Source organism: Uranotaenia lowii, chromosome 1 (assembly GCF_029784155.1).
Source record: "Uranotaenia lowii strain MFRU-FL chromosome 1, ASM2978415v1, whole genome shotgun sequence".
NCBI lineage: Eukaryota > Metazoa > Arthropoda > Insecta > Diptera > Culicidae > Uranotaenia > Uranotaenia lowii.
Genome location: NC_073691.1, coordinates 104,349,706 through 104,369,639, shown reverse-complemented (window position 1 = coordinate 104,369,639; position 19,934 = coordinate 104,349,706). Strand labels below are relative to the sequence as shown.

At 37.5% G+C, this 19,934-nt stretch overlaps 3 long non-coding RNA genes across 3 annotated transcripts; 2 read left to right on the top strand and 1 right to left on the bottom strand.

Annotated features, from left to right (window-relative positions):
* Positions 1 to 8,438: 8,438 nt before the first annotated feature.
* Positions 8,439 to 9,078, bottom strand: LOC129752469 (uncharacterized). Its single transcript, XR_008738881.1, has 3 exons — positions 8,949 to 9,078; positions 8,762 to 8,879; positions 8,439 to 8,704 (listed from the first exon to the last, which is right to left on the bottom strand). It is a non-coding gene; the product is annotated as an uncharacterized LOC129752469 (long non-coding RNA).
* A 2,747-nt stretch (positions 9,079 to 11,825) lies between these two features.
* On the top strand, positions 11,826 to 13,376 carry LOC129752391 (uncharacterized). Its single transcript, XR_008738865.1, has 3 exons — positions 11,826 to 12,250; positions 12,423 to 12,717; positions 13,093 to 13,376. It is a non-coding gene; the product is annotated as an uncharacterized LOC129752391 (long non-coding RNA).
* A 1,795-nt stretch (positions 13,377 to 15,171) lies between these two features.
* LOC129752441 (uncharacterized) lies at positions 15,172 to 16,454 on the top strand. Its single transcript, XR_008738876.1, has 4 exons — positions 15,172 to 15,335; positions 15,395 to 15,460; positions 15,560 to 15,629; positions 15,741 to 16,454. It is a non-coding gene; the product is annotated as an uncharacterized LOC129752441 (long non-coding RNA).
* The last annotated feature ends 3,480 nt before the right edge of the window (positions 16,455 to 19,934 follow it).

The window sequence follows — 19,934 nt, the reverse complement described above, 5'->3', positions numbered from 1 at the left end:
AATGCGGTGTTCGTACAAGCTCGTCCTTCCTAGGCTGTTTTGTGTTGCTACTGGAAAACTGTCGACGACTACGTCCAATTGGAGTTTTTGTTCTGCTGATAGAAGTTTCATTGGTTCCTTTTCCTGTTCGTCGTTTATCTGATCGGCCATGCAGCAAATGGCCTTCACTCCAAACTTTTCCCAAAAGTACATGCCTAAAATTATGCAATCAGGAATGCTGGGGATAACCAAAAGTGGTAGAGTGTCCTTTCGGTTGTTGTACTCTATTGGCAATCTGACGAAACCTTCGACTGCATGTTTTGTACCATCTGCTGTTCTTATACCTCCTTTTATAGGTTCTTTCACCAAGTTGAGTTCTTGCACAATTCCTGTCATCTTGCCTCCCAATAAAGAGCAAGTAGCTCCACTATCTAAGAGTGCGGTTAACTCCCTGTTCCGTATCTTAATTTGCGCATGTGGTCGATTATCTGTTCCGGTTTTGATGACGATTGAATGCAGATAATGAAAGTCAAATACGTTGGAGGGATTATTGAAGAACGGAGAACTGTTTCCCTCTATTGCCGATTCTCCGCTAGCGGGTTTCCCGAATCTGTACGACAAGTGAAACAGCTGCGTAGTGAATAGCCTTTTCTGCCACATCGATAGCAAAACAGAATAGCCTGTGGTCTCGAACAGTCCATGAAACGATGACCCTCCTCGTCGCAGTTCCAGCAAACCTTCAACAAAGGTCCTGACACTGTAGGTTGTTGTTGTGGTAGAGATTCAGCGGCGTTTTGTCGATCTTCTTGTTGTGTTGGTAACTGTGAGAATCTTCCCGGAAATTGTCTCTGTGGGTATGCGATCTGCTCATTGGATTGTGTTCGGTAAGTTGCGCTCTCTGGGGGCTGCACTGCGAAATGTTGATAACCAGTTTCTTGTCTACGCTGAGGATTGAATTGGTGCTCTTGCTGTCGTTGAAAAGGTCTTGCCTGTTGCGGTGCTCTTGGCCCCATCGATGGTGCTTCTCGACGTTGCTTATTCAACTGCATCTTAAATGCACATACTTGCTGTTCGAGTTCCTCAATTTTTGCTAGCAGGTCTTCGCTTTCTGGTTGCTGTACCGCCTCGGTTACACTTCTGCTGTCATCTTCTTCTACTACGTTGACCCGGCTGTATCGCTGATTGGTCGACGCTATACCTGTTCGCTGTTGTAGTGACGGAGTGGCGAAACTCGGTTCCAACAAGCTGTTGTGCGGGAATGGGATTTTCCGTTGGCAGTTCAGAAGTCTACGTGTGTCGTCATAACTGGAGCATATTTTAACAAGTTCAGCTACGGATGTTGGATTTGCTGCTGCTACAATGATGGCATAATCCACACACATGTTCTTCTTCATTATAAAGATTTTGTCTTCTTCCGAGATCGGCGGAGTGATAAAGCGAAATAGCATGGAGATATCACGATGAAAATCCGCAAATGATTCGTTTTGCCCTTGGAAACGATAGGACGCTTCCAGACGAAGAATTTGCGAGTAACTGCCTGGCAGAAACTCCTTGCGTATCTCCCGTTTGAATTCTTCCCACGACGTCAGTCGCCCTTCGACGAATGCACGGGTGTACCAATCCTGAGCGGTTTTTTCAAGCAGATGCTTTATATTCGCGAGGAGAGTTTCTTGGTCTAAGTTTTCAGAGGAAGCAAAGGCCTCAACTCTATCAAGAAAAACGTTCAAAGATGTTGTATCCTGCTGTCCACGAAATTTGAACGGCCAGTTGTGGATTCCCTTTGGAATGCGACGAACGGGTTCCTCACGATATGGTGCCTGTTGTTGTTGTTGCATTGTTTGTCTTTGAAGTTGTTGGTTCGCTTGCCCGATCAGGAGAGCATATCAAAATAATAACTTAAACGTATCTCACCAAGATATTTACATCTGATTCAGTTATAATTAAGTACTCCAAATTTTCGATTTTAAGTTTCTCCATTCTGAAATATATCTTATTCTGATTGACAAACTAAAACGGGGTTGAGCCCATATTCAATGATAATGTTTTTTTTTTCGGATTGTCCTAAAATAAAATGATTATATCTTATTTTGATATACGTACAACTTTTTCTGAAACACGGACATCGAAGTCAACGGCTCAAACCTTACATTAACGAGTTTCGCTCAACAGATTCATAAATTTGAATCAAATTTTTGGGAAACCAAAAATGGGGCATGGTTTTATCAAATAATGTGGTTTATTGACCTTCCACTAGAAAATTTTCTCGAAGCACTCATATCTTGATAAGTTATAATTTTGATATAATTTTTTCTGTCCAATATCAAACTATGCTATCTGAACGAGATATAATCTTGATAGGAGCATATCAAAAACTGATATAATTTAGCTATGATCGTATAGATTTTTTGATATAATTTGAGATATTTTAACATCCTACGAGTACTGAATTATAACTCATTTAGATAGAAAAAATATAAGTATCAAAATATCTCATTTTGATATAATTTTGTTTTTCTCTCCTGATCGGGTGCTCCAACTGTTGATTCCTGATTCGTAGCTGCCTTATCAGTTGCTGCTGTTGCTCCAGCAAATCTTGTTGTTGCTGTTGTTGAACTGTCGATATAGGTGGTTGGGTGGCTTGAGCCAATCCGAATCGATTGATTTCTTGTTGCTGCAGCTTCAAATTCTCGTGCTTTTTTAGCTCCATATGAATCTGCTCTCGCTGCTGATCCAATAGCGTCTGCAATTGCTTCGCCTGGAATAATTCATCGGAAACTTGCGGCTGTATTTGCTGTTGGGATTCTCCTGGATGTTGCTGGATCGCCTCACTGAAGTGAAACCCTGGTGGAGTAGGCGTCTGACCCGATCCTGTTGACAACGCTGCAGAAAAGCCACCTTCAGCTTCATTCAAGCGAGTTTCCTCCAACTCTGTGTTCACTGCACTTGTTTGCACCGGCAACACTGGATTAATCACATGATTGAGATCCTTCAATAAATCATTCACTAGCATGCTAAGTGCTGATAAAGCTTCCGCTAAGAAATCTGGCGGAACAATGATTGACAAACGAGATTTGTAATGCAACAGACGCGAGTATAGGGCTTTTAGTATCTCCGTGTTAGCTGTCGATTTTGCCGAATCAATTTGTCGTTGAATACTGTCAATATTACGCTGGCAACTTTCCAGATTATTTGTTGGAGTCATGACATGATTGGAATCTAAGTGTCTTACATTTCTTGAATTATCCTCTTGCACTACAGATTTTAATTTGAGCACTTTTGCTCTATGCGTCGTGAGCCCAACATTGACCACATGATGCAAGGCAAGCTCATAGGAGATTTCCTCATCTGATAAATGAGTGAAATCCATGCTGAACTTAAAATAATTATGCTTATCTATAATAAAATTAAATTAAAATGTGGCAGTTGGAAAAAAAATTAAAAAACCAAATCCACAAAATCACAAAACTAAGCATAAATCACCAAAACAACAAATATTATATAAATAACGTATACGGTAGTATAAACTAATGGGTTTTTGTGTTGGGCGCCAATGAAACAAGTTGAGCACCACTGACTTTCAGTGTGTGCTGCTCGGCTAACTTTTACCCAAAACACAAACACGCAAAACCCAAATCTGTAGCAATTATAATTATTTACTTACACACGACATTTTAAAAACTTAAGCTAGCTTACATAATAACTACTCACGGGCCCGTTTTCCTACTCTAACATCAAACGCACAACAATCATATCACAGCTGCTTGGACGGCACAGGTGTATCACAGCTTTAATTTTCGTATTGCAGTCGTATCCGGTGAACTGGCAACCCTGCCAGGCTTCACTGCTTCGACGGGCGTACCGCAGCTGCCCGGAGCACTTCCGACGACTTCCGGCTCGATCCGGCGGGCTCTCTCTACGTCCGCAGCTTACTTACGCAAAAACGGGACTCGCAAAACCAAGATGGCGAAAATCGAGTCCCGAAAAGCGTATTTCTCAGCTCCCAAAAACGACCTGCCGATTGTTACTTTTGGATTCATATAAACTACTTTTCAGCACAGTAATTTGGCTACTCACTCGCTAGGGGTCGCTTTCTTCCGGCACCTCCAATTCCCAACGTCGGATGGGTGAATCCCAGGGCAGCAGTTCCGTGCGTACTCTGTAAGGTCGAAAGTGTCTTATCACCATTTGTAGGAGGGGATTTTCAATTTGCTTCACTCACCCTACTACCTGGTTTGCGCTGCTTCAAATGTTCTTTCGCGCTCTACTTCTCTCAGCACAACGCTAACATCAACCTACGATGAGAGGCGAGTTTTTAGATAAAACACAAAATGAATCCTTACTGCTTTACCGTTGCTTCCGCACAGGTTGAATCTTGTCGGTGCTGGCTCGGTCGATGCTGCTACGTGTCGCTCACAATCAGTTGTCTGGGATTTGGAGGAATCTCAATTGGTTTATCTGATCCGATTAAAGTGATCGCGCTGTCTCACCTTTTCACTGAGCAAATCCGGTATATCGTCCTTGATTGGCTTCGGTTCCGGTACTCCAATGATAGCAGGCACTTTTTATTCACCGCGATGGCGAATCTAACCGCTTAACCGTTTTCTTGTTCTGGTTGCTTGTTGATGATTGTTGTTGATCGTTGCTCTTTGTTTATGTTGTTTTCTCCACGTGCGCGTTTGACGGCTACACTCTTATTTCTATACACTCATTCTTTGGTATGTTTTTCACTCACATGGTAGGACTACACGCTCAAAATAAAATAGCTACATAAACTTAATTATAATTTTTTTTTTTTTTTTTGTAGCGGCCCACCACACTCCCCCACACCAAGAGGCTCAATTGAGCCCCCTGGTAATGGACGCTACTGTTCTCAGCACGTCTGGCAGCAAAACAAAGAAATTTCAACGCGAACAAAATTTTAATCATGCTGAGAACACAAAAGTTTATTATTTACTGCGAGGAAATGTATGCTATAATTAAACAATATTACGATAAGGATCTCAATGGAAGAAAATTTCCTTTAAAGAGATCCATTTCTTTTTTTTTAATAATGTTAACTAATCAAATATTATGCTACATTTACTTAAGTTTACTTATTAATAGTTAAAAGTACGACAAAAGAAAACTACGATGCTACAAAAACAAACAAAATTTGATTTAAAAAAACTGGTTGTTGATCGACTTTTTTAACGATTCAATTTTTCTTTTAATAACTGTACTACTTTGACTTTAAACATGGAACGGTTGTTGATGGTCTTTATTTCAGTAGGTAAAGCGTTGTATATTGTAGGTCCTATAAAAGAAATTCTTTTTTGCCCTAAAGATGTCATGGATCGGCATCGTTGCAAGTAATTATTTTGACGGGTATTGTGGGTTCTTAATCCCGTAGTAAAATTAAGGTTTTGGTTATTGCTACTCGAGTGTATATTATCATGAACATATATAACGGTTTGCAAATTACAGAGTTCGGTTATTGGAAGAATGTTGTGCGTTCCCAGAGAGTATAGCTGTTGGGTAGGAAAAAGCAGGGGTAGTCTGAAGATGTTTTTCAAACATCTATTCTGTAGGGTCTGAAGTTTTTGAAGATGTGACAAGGAGGCTCTTCCCCATATCAAAATAAGATAGTTTAGATGAGACTGAATAAATGCATAGTAAAACTTTAAAAGAACATGTTGGGGTACTAAGTTTCTTAATTTCCACAAAACACCGCAAAGAGGAGAAATATTTTTTTACTAGGTTCTCTGTGTGACAACTCCAAGAAAGTGTTTCATCCAAGAAAATTCCTAGGTACTTGAAGTAATGAACTCTCTCAATAACAATTCCATCCATAATTGGGTCATTATTTGACAGTATTTTTTTATGTGAAGAACGAAACAACATATATTTGGTTTTTGTATAGTTTAGAGAAAGCAAGTTGCATTTAAAATATTTTGATAGTAACTTCAAATCATTTTCAATTTGTTGAGTTATAACATTCGTTGATGCAGCTGAATAAAAAATAGCTGTATCATCAGCAAATAATCGAGCTGTGCCTTTCAGTGGTAAATTACAAAGATCGTTTACATACAAAAGAAAAAGTAACGGACCAATGTTGCTTCCTTGGGGTACACCAATATCAATGTTTCTCAAATCGCTTCTAGTATTTTCGATCGCTACGAATTGTTTCCTTTCCGATAAATAACTGCGAAGGATGTTGTTAGCAGCACCTCTTATTCCGTATTCATTCAATTTGGACAATAATATGTCGTGGTTTAGTGTGTCAAAGGCTTTTTTAAGATCCAAGAACAAAGCACCAACGATATTCTTTGAATCAATTTTTGAAATAATAGAATCAACTAACTCTGTGATAGCAATTAGCGTACTCGATCCAGGTCTGAAACCGTACTGCAATTTGTACAGTATATTTTCCTGATTTAAAAAATTTTCAATTCTATTCATTAGAAGTTTTTCAAAAACTTTACTAAAAACACTTAAGGTTGAAATTGGACGGTAATTATTTACGTCATGTGGATCACCTGCCTTAAAAATGGGAATAACTTTTGCAACTTTAAGACAATCCGGATAAACTCCTGTCTCTAACATGTGATTAAAATATTGCATGAGTATACCAGAGAAAATTTCGTTGTTATTTTTCAACGCATCTACAGGAAATCCATCAGGTCCACGACTCTTTTTATTTTTAAGAGATAGAATTACTAGTCGAACCTCGTTGACACTAGCTGGACGTAAAAATATTGTATTTTGTACACTATTAATATGCGACAAAGGATCACTGCCGGGATCAGATGGGATTTCATTAGCTAGTTTTTTCCCAATCGTAGAAAAATGTTTGTTAAATTTTTCACAAATCTCAGAATTGTTTGTTGTTACGCCTTCTTCATCAGAAAGATTTATTGGAGCGGTGATTTTATTTTTACCAAGGAGTGTATTTATGTTTCTCCAAAGCTTGGAATGTGGAGTGTTGTTTAACAATCGCTCGTAATATTGTTTTTTGCATTCTTGTTTTTTAAAGTTTAACTTTTTGTTTATATGATTCAACATTTCTTTGAGTTGGACATTATCGGGATGTCGTTTACAACGTTTCAAATGGTTATTTTTGATTCTAATCAGTGTCCAAAGGTCTAGAGACATCCATGGACAATAATTGCCTTTTAGTTTTACCTTTTTATTGTGTGTTTTTGTAGACATATTGAGAGAAAACGGTTGTAAGTTGTTGTAATGTGCTGTAGGCCATCATTAACATTTTCTGGTAGTTGAATATTATTTAAATAATTTCGAAACAAATCGTTAAGTTTGGAATGATCAATAATTTCTTTCTTCAGAATTGTTTCCCTCTTATCACATAACAATTTTAGGGATGTAACAATTTGTAAATGGTCACTTACATCTGTAAAAATAGTATCGTTTTTAAGTCGGTAGATGTCAATCTGCTTCGAAATAACGTGGTCAAGGATATTTTTTGTTTTTGGTCTTGTTGGAAAAGTATTTGTGCAAGCATAACCGAAAGATTCTAAAATTGACTTATATTTCATCACAGTGTTTAAATTAACTAAATTCACGGGGATATTAAAGTCACCAACAATAAGACTCGAATGGTTAACAGGAACAGATGCTAATAAGGATTCAATTTCATCACAAAACAGGTTAAACGAGAACGCTGGTGGTCTATAAATACCATGAACACTGAAAATTTGACCACTCAGACATATTTCAACACTTATTCTGTGAAAACCCTCAACAACTTTGTTTTCAATTTCTTTAAATTTCAAATTCGTTTTAATATACATCACTAAGCCTCCATATGGTTGATCACGACATGAAAATATTGAGGTGTATCCTGGAATGTTATAAATATTACAATTATCTTTGACGAGCCAAGTTTCACAAATGACAATAACATCAATACAATTATTTAATTGATGAATAGTTTGTAGCACAGAATCAAATTTACATAAACTATTCATACTGCAAATATTCCACTGCAAAATTCTTAAATTACCCAAATCATTAGCACAAGTACTTAAATTAAATTCATCTATATTTTCATAGTATTTATTAATTAAACTATCCATTAAATTATCTTTATACTAAGGTTAAACACTTACACACTTAATCTTTTCTCCTGTGGTCGGGACGATTTAGTCCTGTATTTTCAACAGCTGAAATTACAGGACGATTTCAGGACAGAAAAACAGCTCAGGAAAACAACTGTCAAATTCACCTGTAGGTTCCAAACGGGTTTCTCCTGTGATGTACAGGTTTGTTATGAAAAACTTCCGAGTTGTCGAGACGGATTCTTCCCGAGAATTGTAGGAAGTTCCGAAATCGTTTAGCAGTATCCCCTTTTTAATTATTCAAAAAAAGTTCATCGTTGTTCTGTTTTGGAGAAAAAGATATCATTTCCAAACATGAGTTATTTATTTTAAAATATTTGTTGTCATTTCATACAGAACACACATATCACTTGAAATCACTTGAATTTTAGTGGAGCCATTTGTTTGATGGTAGCAGCCTCCTTAATTGGTGAATATCTGGGCTGGCATATTTGTTCCTGCTGTTTAGCCGGGAGTTGTTGAAGCTTCCTTGCATACTGTTGCGTTTTTCCGTTCTTTCTGTTTCCATGTCAGAAAAAATCACCCCTTTGCAACGCCTCGCAGTCGAAATCGCTGACGAACGCCGGAAATTTAGCCTAGTCGAAATCGCTGACGAACGCCGGAAATTTAGCCTAAATAAAAAATAAAAATTAAAAACAAAATTTGTCCATATTTCACTAAATACTTACGAGATGCTTCCGATCGGCAATTTCATCGGCTTAATTGGCGGGAATAATCTCTTCAACGAAGCAAGTCGGCAAGGTGGGTGAATCCGATCTGCAGGGTCAAGATTTTGTTTCGATTATGCTGTCGGGAAAAAGAAAAAGAAAATTGATTTCATCGACACATTACGATACCGATGAAAATATTAGTCACCTCGCTGCTTGAATTACCGCTTCCGATCCCTCCTCTGGTTGTTTTTTGTGCCCGGAAATGCTCGCGTTGTTCTTTCCGGCCAATTTAAATTTTGGAGCTTTTGTGACGACACGATTCTGCACGATCACCGAAGAAAAAATATCAACAACAAACAGTAACCGAAATAATTAAGCCTAGTCCACACTAGGCAACTTGGACTGCGATTTCGGTTGCTGAGACTTGTTTTTGTTTACATTTGATGAGATACTCGTCTCAAGTCTCCCGACTAGTATGGGAGACATTCAGCAACCAAGATGTAAACATAAACAAGTCTCAGCAACCGAAATCGCATTTCAAGTTGCCGAGTGTGGACTAGGCTTTACAGATAATGAAAAAAGCGCGAAAAAGCTGGAAAAGAGAAAAAAATATCTTGTTGCTTTTTTTACAGGATAGAAAGAGAAAGAAAATTTGACAAAGAATGTTTCTACCGCGTCTACCGTGATTCAGGAGAACACCTGTCCTGAATTCACGGGGTTAGTTCGAGTTCCTGTACACTCGTAGAAATGTCACCCTTGATTTCAGAAGGAATGGAGTGTCATGAGATTCGGGTGAGATTTCGTTCGAATTTCGTATGAAGTGAGCAATTTCCCTGTGATTCGAGAAGTCATTATCCCGAGGGGAATAAATGCAATCTTAGTGTGTACAATTTTATTTTTGAATTTTATTTACTTGATCCTGAATCAGCATTGTTCCTTTTACGTTTTGGTGACGGAGTTTCTTTTGAAAGTGTGGAACTGCTCTTTCCCTGTTGAATAACGTGTTTGCTCATGAAACGACTCAAATCTAGTTTTGTTTTTATAATCTCAGGTTTAGAAATGTCTGTTTGTTTAATAAGAATGGCACCACCCCTACCAGGCCAAATATATTTAACTCCCAGTAAATCTTGGTACTCGCGTAGTTCATTTAAGATTTCCATAGATAAAGGCGTAAGCTCATCTCTAACTGTGACGTTTAAAGGTTTTCCGTTTACTAAAAATGATGGATCCACTAAGGTAGAAGCAAGTTTTCCAAAACTTCGTTTCTTGCTAAAAATTTCTTCCTTAATAAGTGTATCTTTTAGAAATACTTTGATTGGTGGGAAATAATCGTTTGATTTATTAGAAGAAAACAATCTGACAGCGTTTTCAATGTGCTCAATTTTTAATTCATAGCCGAAAGACCCACAAATTTTACGGACCAAATCTAGGGTGTTCTCACCACTTTTAAAAGGCACCCCAAAAATCATCATGTTTTTCGAAATAGCTTCTTTGTTAAAACGGTCCAGGTTAATTTCTAACTTTTGAACTTGATCCGTAAGTTTAGAATGTTTAGATTTGAGACCAGATACTTCTGTTTCTAGAGCATCATTACGGGATTTTAAATCTTCGAAGCCTGTCTGAATTTCGTCAAATTTCGAAGATAAAAACTCCTGTGACGCCTCTATTGCAGACGTAACTGATCTCATATCCGTTTTAATAGAATTCATCTCATTGGAAACAACATTGTGAACAGTCTGCTCTATTTTCATGTTTATGCTTTCTATAATTGTTTCATGATCTTTACGCAACGATATTATTTTGGCATAAATGCACGCGCAATTCGAATCGCAAAAGTATTGTTGTGCCTTCATTTTTCGAGCGGCACTGCCAATCAAATTTTTACAACGCAAATGGACACTTTTAAAACAATACGAACATGTAATGATTTTATCAAGATTGTTTTCCACATTTTTGCATTCAGTACAAATTACTTCATCATCCCCGTCCATGTTCGTCAGACCAAAATAAAATACAGCTACAAAAGATTAAAAAAGAAACAAAACTTGTTTGGATACCTCACAATCAAAACTTAAATTAAAACTGATATGACTTTTATCAATGTTATATTATTTACAAGGAAAAAAAGTATGCGATAAAATGAATAAATAGATAAATAAGATAAATAAGTGGCGAAATTAAAATAGTTTAAGCTGCAAAATACTAAGGACAGCACAGGACAAAGACACGTAAAAAGATAAACAGTTTAAAAAAAATAACTCAGTATCAAAATATAATATGTGAAACAAAAAATTATGCGGAATCAAATAAAAATATTAAGGACTAATTAATTGGAACATATTAAAATATTAAGGACTAATTAATTGGAACATATTATTAATGCTACAGCACTTGTGGTCCTCCGATGTTCCAAGTTTCTATTCTCTGCAAGAAAAAAATAATGGTTTAGAGAATTTTAATTTTTAAACAATTTTTTGGAAATCCAAAACATACTTACGCCTTTTATTATTAGATAATATTTATCATAAATACTAAAACGCTAAAACCATGCACTGACTTCAGAGCGAAAAAGTTGGATTCACCACACAGCTGTCAAACATAAATAAGTTTGCTTGCAAAGATGGCGATTTTCATATATTTTGCGGTTGAAATTTAACCATTTTTTAACTTGTTCATTAGAACTTTTAAAATGCTTAAAATTGAACCGTACGTCATGATTAAAAAATAGCAATAATGGCAGTTTTATCGGAAATCGCAAAAAATGGTTCAAGTAAAGTCATTAATGGTTGAAAAAATACGAGCGTGCATTACCTGACTTGAAGGTTTATAAACTACCCGAATAGCAAAGACCATGGTAATAATATAACCGAACAATGATTTTCAATTTGACAATGAAGTTCATCGTAATAACTAAATATTTATAAACTGGTTTTAATTTTGAAACCACCATCTTTTTTAAAGTCACCATGAATTATATTGTTAATTTAAAATATTTCATAGTTGACGAAAATGTCAGAAGCACGATATTTCAATAATTTTCTTGTGATTTTTGTTGTTACTGTGTACTTCATGGTAAAATTGAAATCCAAACCCATCGATTATTGGTAAACTTGAGCTATTTTTACATACTTTAAATTTATCGTGTAGAGGTTTGAAACGCGCGCCATTTTTGCGAATTTTTGCTTAGTAAAGAATTTTAATTAAAATTTGCTTAATCGGTCGAATTCGGAACATCGAATAGTTGCAGGATTCCCTAGTCGAGGTGGACCCAATGCCCGCCGATCTTGTGCGGCGTTTTGTACCGATGCTGAACCTCCTGTGACGGATCTGTTTGATGCTAAGTATCCGGATAAGGTGGTGGCCATCTTCGCAGAAATCACCTGAAAATCCCTTCCATCCACAGCAGCACCAGAAGCTGTAGGAGCATGCCTCGATGGTGGTGGTATTCGTCGAACGAAATTACTTTTCCACATCTCCGGTGAAACGATGGATGGCAAGGATGTTGAGGTACCTAATTGTTTATATTTGTTACAAAACTACCTAAGAAAAGCCATAAAATGACATCAGGCTTATTAATTTTATTATTTACTACCAACCAAGTAACCAGCAATGCAATGGTTTCAGTTTTTATTTAATAATTATTCTTAGGTTACTAAGGTTTTTTTCTTTTTAAATATAGGCTGGTTGATATGCCACACGCATAGCCAGATGACCGCCAACTTCGACATCATGAGTAACTTGCTACGAGTTGGTGCTTCGCTGACTGTCCATCACCTACACCGTCACCGAAGCCGAGCAGGACATCAGACTGAAGTGCCTGGAAGCCGATGCCACTACACATCTTTCAGAAACATCCTCCGGGTTCTGAATGAGTTGCAGGCCACCGAAGCGGTAATGCATGTTCTGCAGGGTGCTTGCGGTAAAAGCGTGGTCACCGAAAACGGAGGCGGACGATGGTGGCGATGTAAAAGTTGGTAAGTAAGGTAAGACTAAATAGCTATTAAGATTTTGCATGTACTGAGTTTTAAGCAACGATCATTTTAATCAGAATGTTGAAATCTGAGATAATCAAATTTAAAACCTGAGTTCTGAGATCGGATCCTGAATCTGAATTTTGAAATCTGAATCACTGAAATCTTAAAATTCAATCATTATTTGTAATTTGTAATTTATTGATTATCAACTTACAAATTACAAATTATGATTGAATTTTAAGATTTCAATGAAATTTATTATTGAAATTCGAATTGGAACCTGAATTCTGGAATCTCAAATGTTACACTGAAATCATAAATCGAAATCTCATTTCGGGATCTTAAATGACTTTATAATTTCTTTTTCATTTGCAGCTCCCACATCTGAAATGGGAAACAGGATTGCCGAAGGGTATCACCTCCATCGAGTATTAAGCAAATTCTTGCTCGACCAAGTGCAAAGAAAAGATACGAATTTGAGGCGCTCATCGATGAAATAATTGGTGGTTGCTCGTACCAAAGGCCTGAATCTTCCAGCACATGACTATGGATTGTTTGGGTTCATCGTTGGAGGTGACGCCGAAAAAGTCCGTAGTCAAAAATGCCATCAAAGTATTCGATGGGCTGAGTTTCAGCAACAACCTTGTTATAAAAGGCTGTCATAGAATCATAAAATTAAATAAATTATTTAAAACTCTTTTTTAATTAACCAGTTTGCTATAGTTATTTCTTGTTTTGAGGAATAATATTCCTGATTGGCGAGCTTTTCAATAAACGTTAATCAAGTTTATTAAAAAGCGCAACTAATCATGAATAAAATTCCTTGAAACCTTAGACAATCATTCCAATTAATGAAAATTTAATTTATTCATAGTAAACCATGAAATTTCACGGTTAAAACAATATGTAAGTACTATAGAAAAACCTTGATTTTCATCTTCGTTAAAACATTGTAAAAAAACGGAATTTCATGGTTTCACTATGAAAAATTGGAAGCTGTTTCAACCATGAACTTTATATTTTTGGGCTTTTCAATGTATGGAAAATCGCCATTTTTTTCATGGTCACGCTGCATAACAATACCCCTTTTTCATGGTTATTTTCGCCAAAACGATGAAATGTATGGTCGAAAACTATGAATTCCAATGTGCGTTCACGGTATCGAAGACGATAATAATCATTGTGTAAACCGTATAATTTATGGTTTGTGAATATGGAATTCATGGTTTTTTCACCATACTTTTCTATTCGGGTAGTCTAGAATATTCTTTATCGCCGAATAAACATGTCCGTGAAAACATACTATCAAAATACTAACAACTCATATGAGCAAGCTTCGGGGTTTCTTATTTCCTACATTCCTATTCGCTACAGTTGGCGTTAATTTTTTTCTCTATAGTTTTCGCTGTTGGTTGTTTGTTTGGAAATGCAACTGACGTCAAGAATTGTCATGGTTTTAAAGTTTAAAAAAAAAACGTTTACTAACACTTAGCACGGGATTTCTATCGCCACCTTTTTTTTTGTGATGGTCCCATGAGGCCCATTTGGGTCCTCCCTCCACCCCATACGCATCTTTTGAAGTGGGAGAGACAATTTATCCTTTGGATACTTGTTCATACATTTCTTTGTCATTTTCTGTACTACTTGGTCGTCTTATCAACTCCCGCGTATGTCCATCACTGTACAGATTCTATGGCCGATGACATAGTGAATACGATGCGATGCGATGCGGTGAATGCGGTTCAATGCGGTGAACCACATTTGATGAAAATGTATGTGAATCGCTTAAACCTGACATACTCAACGCGGCGAAGCAGATGTCAATTTGTTCCGCCGCTCGAGTTCGCGTAGGCTGCGTCCGTAAATTTTCCGCCAATTCGCATCGCATCGCACTCACTATGGCCGATGACATATTGAATACGATGCGATGCGATGCGGTGAATGCGGTTCAATGCGGTGAACCACATTTGATGAAAATGTATGTGAATCGCTTAAACCTGACATACTCAACGCGGCGAAGCAGATGTCAATTTGTTCCGCCGCTCGAGTTCGCGTAGGCTGCGTCCGTAAATTTTCCGCCAATTCGCATCGCATCGCACTCACTATGTCATCGGCCTATGTCATCGGCCTATGTCTGATAACGCATCAGATTGCCATCACATTATAAAGATCCCATTTAGGATTTTTGCTTATGTTAAAAGGTTCTCTTCACATATAAATAGTATTACCATTCTTTCGAAGCTTGTAACCATCTGTTACTTAATGTCTATGTGACTCCGTCACAAAATTCAAACATCCCTGTACAATTCAGAAAACCCTACAACAGTCGCCCTCTATCAGCACAACTGACATCCCTGTCCAGGAGTTCACCACTCATTCACGGCACTCTCAGAGATTCTCCAGAGGCGCCGTGTATTTTAAAGAGCAAAGCGGGGAAGTGTGGCCACCCAGAAAAGCAACACACTCTTAAAATGTTTTGTAGATAATAGTTGTTTGTTAGTGTGTTGGTTGGACAAGATAGTGTACTTAGCGCTTTGTTAGCGATCCGTTTCCTGTCCTGTCCTTTCTGTTCGTGACCGCCTGAGGGAAAAGAAGTGCGCGACGTGTTAGTTTGTCGAGTAAAAATTTGTAAAATTACATAAAGTTTAAATTATTTACCTAAAGTCTACTTTCACAGAGAAACAAACAGTGCGAAAAGTACACACGGTGAACATAAAGTTAAAATTGTGTAAAAGCCTAAAAAGTACGGTAATAGTTAAAACAAATAGTAAAAGAACAAACATGTGCTTTGTAAAGACAACATATTAAAATAATATCTATGTTTATTCTATCGTATTAAAAGCAAGCGTAACAATCATAAACATTGTTAAAACACACGGAAACAAACGAGCAATCTAAAAACAAAGAAAAAGGTAAAATAATGTTTTATATATACAAGGTTTAGTTAAAAACATAAAACCACATGTGGGTACAAACAAGTTAAAAACAAATGACGTCTACAATATGCTAACACCCTCGGAAAGGTCCAAGAGGGCCTTTTTCTTTCTGGTTTGTACTGGTTCTGTCGAGCCACAATTCCTTCATCCCCAGGCAATCACCAGATCCGGACAGAAAGGTCCCTGCGTGCCTCGACTCCATCGATACAACACCTCGAGTCGGCACCTAACCTTACATCCATGGGTCAGCATCGACACAAACATCTCGCTGTCCCTAACGCATGCAAAGTAGTACCGAGCACGAGTGGAATCGTTCCGAAAACAGCGATTCACAGTCGTGTCAACGGATGCGGCTATTCACAACCATCGGAATCCGCCATTGGTCGTGGCGGAAAGCTAGATCGACCGAAGCATCGTAGCAACACATAATACCGCAAGTACCCCATGTTGTAGCACGTCATAAAGTTAGGGCTATCCATTAGGAATAAAAACATCCATATTTGTGAACCGTAGACCTCCGTAAGTGATTTATTCTTTCGGGTTTTCCCACGAATCTAAGATCAGAAATTGTCTTCAGTCCTCGCCCTGGGGTGGTCCTAACAGTTTGACAGGTTTTATAGTTCCTCTTTAATTGATGTCGTCTAACTCTGGTTGGTAGCATGAGAGGTACCCACCCGTTTCGGCACCCTGGATATGCACGTTCGCTGAATCTGGAAGTTCCTGTTGTGAGATACCGCAGAGGAAAGTGAACAGTGGTGAACTTAACATAACGACCCTGAGTCCCATAATTTCTCCTCCCACATCCCACTGAGTGTAGCTGTCAGGCAAGTTACAAGCTGTTCATATTCGAATTATCTTTGATGTCTTGCGGCAGGTTTTTATACATCTTCAAGCCGTTGTAGAATATAGATCGTTTTGTCATTTCTTTTTTAGCAATCGGAAGTCTAAAATCACAAGCTCTTCTCGTATTGTATCTGTGAATGTCGTTTCCGAACTGTAGGTCTCGAGCCAAATAAGAAGGTAACATTCCTTTTTTCATTTTATGGACAAACATCAGGCTGTTATAAGCAATACGTTGTTTCACAGATAACCATTTAAGCATGTCGAGCATAAGAGCACTAGGCGTGTATCGGTTGCAGCGAATCACAACTCTCATAATTTTATTTTGGATTTTCTGCAATCGCTTTATTTGGGTATCTGAAGCATCAAGTAGAATTTTAGAACAGTAATCAAAATGTGGCATAATAACCGACTTCACGTACACAGTAAACGAAAATTACCGAGTTCGGTAATTTTTTTACCGAAATCCTAACATGTGCACAGTAAACGAAAATTACCGAGTTCGGTAATTTTTTTACCGAAATCCTAACATGTGTAAATCGTTAAACTGTTCGGTAATTTTTTCGGTAAAAAATTAACGAACATCGGTAAATGAAGAGTCTATTTACCGATGTTCGTTTATTTTTTACCGAAAAAATTACCGAACAGTTTAGCGATTTACACATGTTAGGATTTCGGTAAAAAAATTACCGAACTCGGTAATTTTAGTTTACTGTGTGTAAATCGTTAAACTGTTCGGTTATTTTTTCGGTAAAAAACAAACGAACATCGGTAAATGAAGAATCGATTTACCGATGTTCGTTTATTTTTTACCGAAAAAATTACCGAACAGTTTAACGATTTACACATGTTAGGATTTCGGTAAAACAATTACCGAACTCGGTAATTTTCGTTTACTGTGTAAATGATTTTTGACCAGAAAGTCAAATATCTGTTTATCCGGCAAAGAACACCATATTTTTTGGCATTTTTTTTCAATTGTATAGTCCATATGCTCTACAAAGTTTAGCTTATCTGGTTACCCAAGCAACCAAAAGTCGCGTTTTTACTTAAAGATGGAACTCCGAAGTTCACAATTGGCTGAAAAAATGTTTTACGGGAACTTCAGGTGACTCTTGTCGCGTAAAAGTTACTCAGGAACTTCCATCGCCCTTTGAAAGGTTAAACTATCGATAACAGAACTTCTAGGCGCTTTCAATGGAACTTCTTTCAAAAAGGTCGATAACGTTCGCGTAACATTCCAAAACGCACCATTATGATACTTGAAGGTGTTTTAAAGAACCTATATGGGAATTCTAAGCGACATGTCAAAAATGTCTGTCAATTTTTTGTCATGGTATTTGTTTTGTTTATATCTGTACTGATATTTACAAATGGAATTCAAGATTTTTTCGAATTTTTCTTATAAATGTTAAATAAGATATTCGAATAAATTTTGATGATGCGAATTTTTGTTATGATTCATATTGTGTACTGAAAGTCCTTTGGACGAAATAAGGTACCTTCTATTGACCAACCCACTCAATCATCTCAAATGACATTAAGTTTAAATACTAATCATTACAGTGGCAATTAGCTATTGCTGGATTGGTCGAGAGGCTGGTGAGTTTCATTGCAACCTAGAGAGCAGCGGTTCAATTCTCTAGGCGTGTAAGCAGCTTTTGTAATCAAAACAATATAATTAAAATCAATGAGATAGACCATGATAGACCGGCAACCTAGCAATCTGACATGTGGTTGTCAGAGCAATCTGTCAATCGGATTTTTTTTTCGGTGCGTAGAAGTTTCTTGACATTCTCTTAGAAGCTGAATAGCGTTCTCTACAGCCACCTAAACGAACTTGAAAGTAGCTTTAAGAACTTAAATTTTGGGCTGATTAGCATTCTCTTCAGACACAAACGAGAGCCGATTAAGCTTCTATGGAACCTTTTTAAGGGAATTCTGGTTGCTTGGGCAGCCATAACTTCCAGTGAGCCAGTATGTGTGGTTTTGGTGGAGCCCAGACAGATCCTGATGCAGGCCCATTGGATCCTGTCTAGTACTATGGAATCCTTCTGCGGTAGGCCTGTCAAGAATATGGATCCATAATCGATTATTGATCGTACACATGACTTGTAAATACCCAGCATGGCCACCGGATGTGCTCCCCAGGCTTGACCTGAAATACTACGCAGGAAATTGAGGAACGGAGTAGTTCGTTTTTTTATATAGTTGATATGATTCAACCACGATAAATTGCGGGTTAGATGCAAACCTAATAATTTCAAGGATTGCACGTATTCTAGTTCGTATCCATTTATTTCGAATCTAGGGAGTGTATCGTGTTGTTTTTTAGAGATCAAGAGACATTTACATTTGATCGGGGACAGCTCCAACCCGAGATCAGAGATTTTGCGGGCTACAATGTCTAGTGCATTTTGAAGACTTTCGTGAACAAAAATACGTATAGATTTATCAGTGAAACAACTCTGTGATCAAATCCAGGAATCTTCGACAGCTGAGGTGATTTCTACATATCTAGCAGAAAAATACGAGAATGCATACGTTATGGCAACAGATGGCTCCAAGGATATAGGTGGATATAGATGGAACAGGATATTCCGTGGTTAATAGCTTCGGGGCTCCGACGAAAATGATTAAGCTTGATAATTTCGTATCAGTGTATATGGCCGAACTTTTGGCGATCAGACATGCTGCAAAAAGTATTCTTCAACTCCCTGTTGGTCAATACATCATAGTAACAGATAGTTTCAGCAGCCTCACAAGTCTCCAAAAATTGAGTTTCAATCAAAAAAATCCATTCGCCTGGTATGAGATAAAAAAGTATGTCAATGAAGCCCAAAATCTTGGATACGAAATTACTTTAATTTGGGTTCCATCTCATAGAGGAATTCCTATGAACGAGCTCGCGGACCAGGAGGCAAAGCGTGCATGCGCTGAAGGTTCACCAGAGGAATACGCTTTGACTTCATTTGATGTTAAATATCCTGTGCGAAAAACAGCATTACTGAATTGGCAGGTGATATGGAATTCGGGATCAAAAGGTCGTTTCTGCCACAGCATTATTTCAAATGTTTCTCTGCAACCTTGGTTTTACAACCTGGAGTTCAACCGTAGACAAATTGTTATCCTCTCCAAGCTTATAAGCAATCACTCCAGACTTCCGGCTCATCTTCATAGAAATTCCATCATCCCAACTGCTATATGTAGTTGTGGTGAGGCAACAGCTGATCCAGATCATATTATTTTTTCATGTAACAGATTCAGTCATCTTCGAGAACCTGTTTGGCGGATATTAGTTCGAAAAGGAATAGTACCGGATATTCAAATTATTCTGAAAAAGAAAGATTTTGACGTTTACCTCAATATTGTAAATTTTATAATAGAAAGTGGAATTGATATGTAAAATGTTTAATGTTAGGAGAATCACTTGGCTGATTA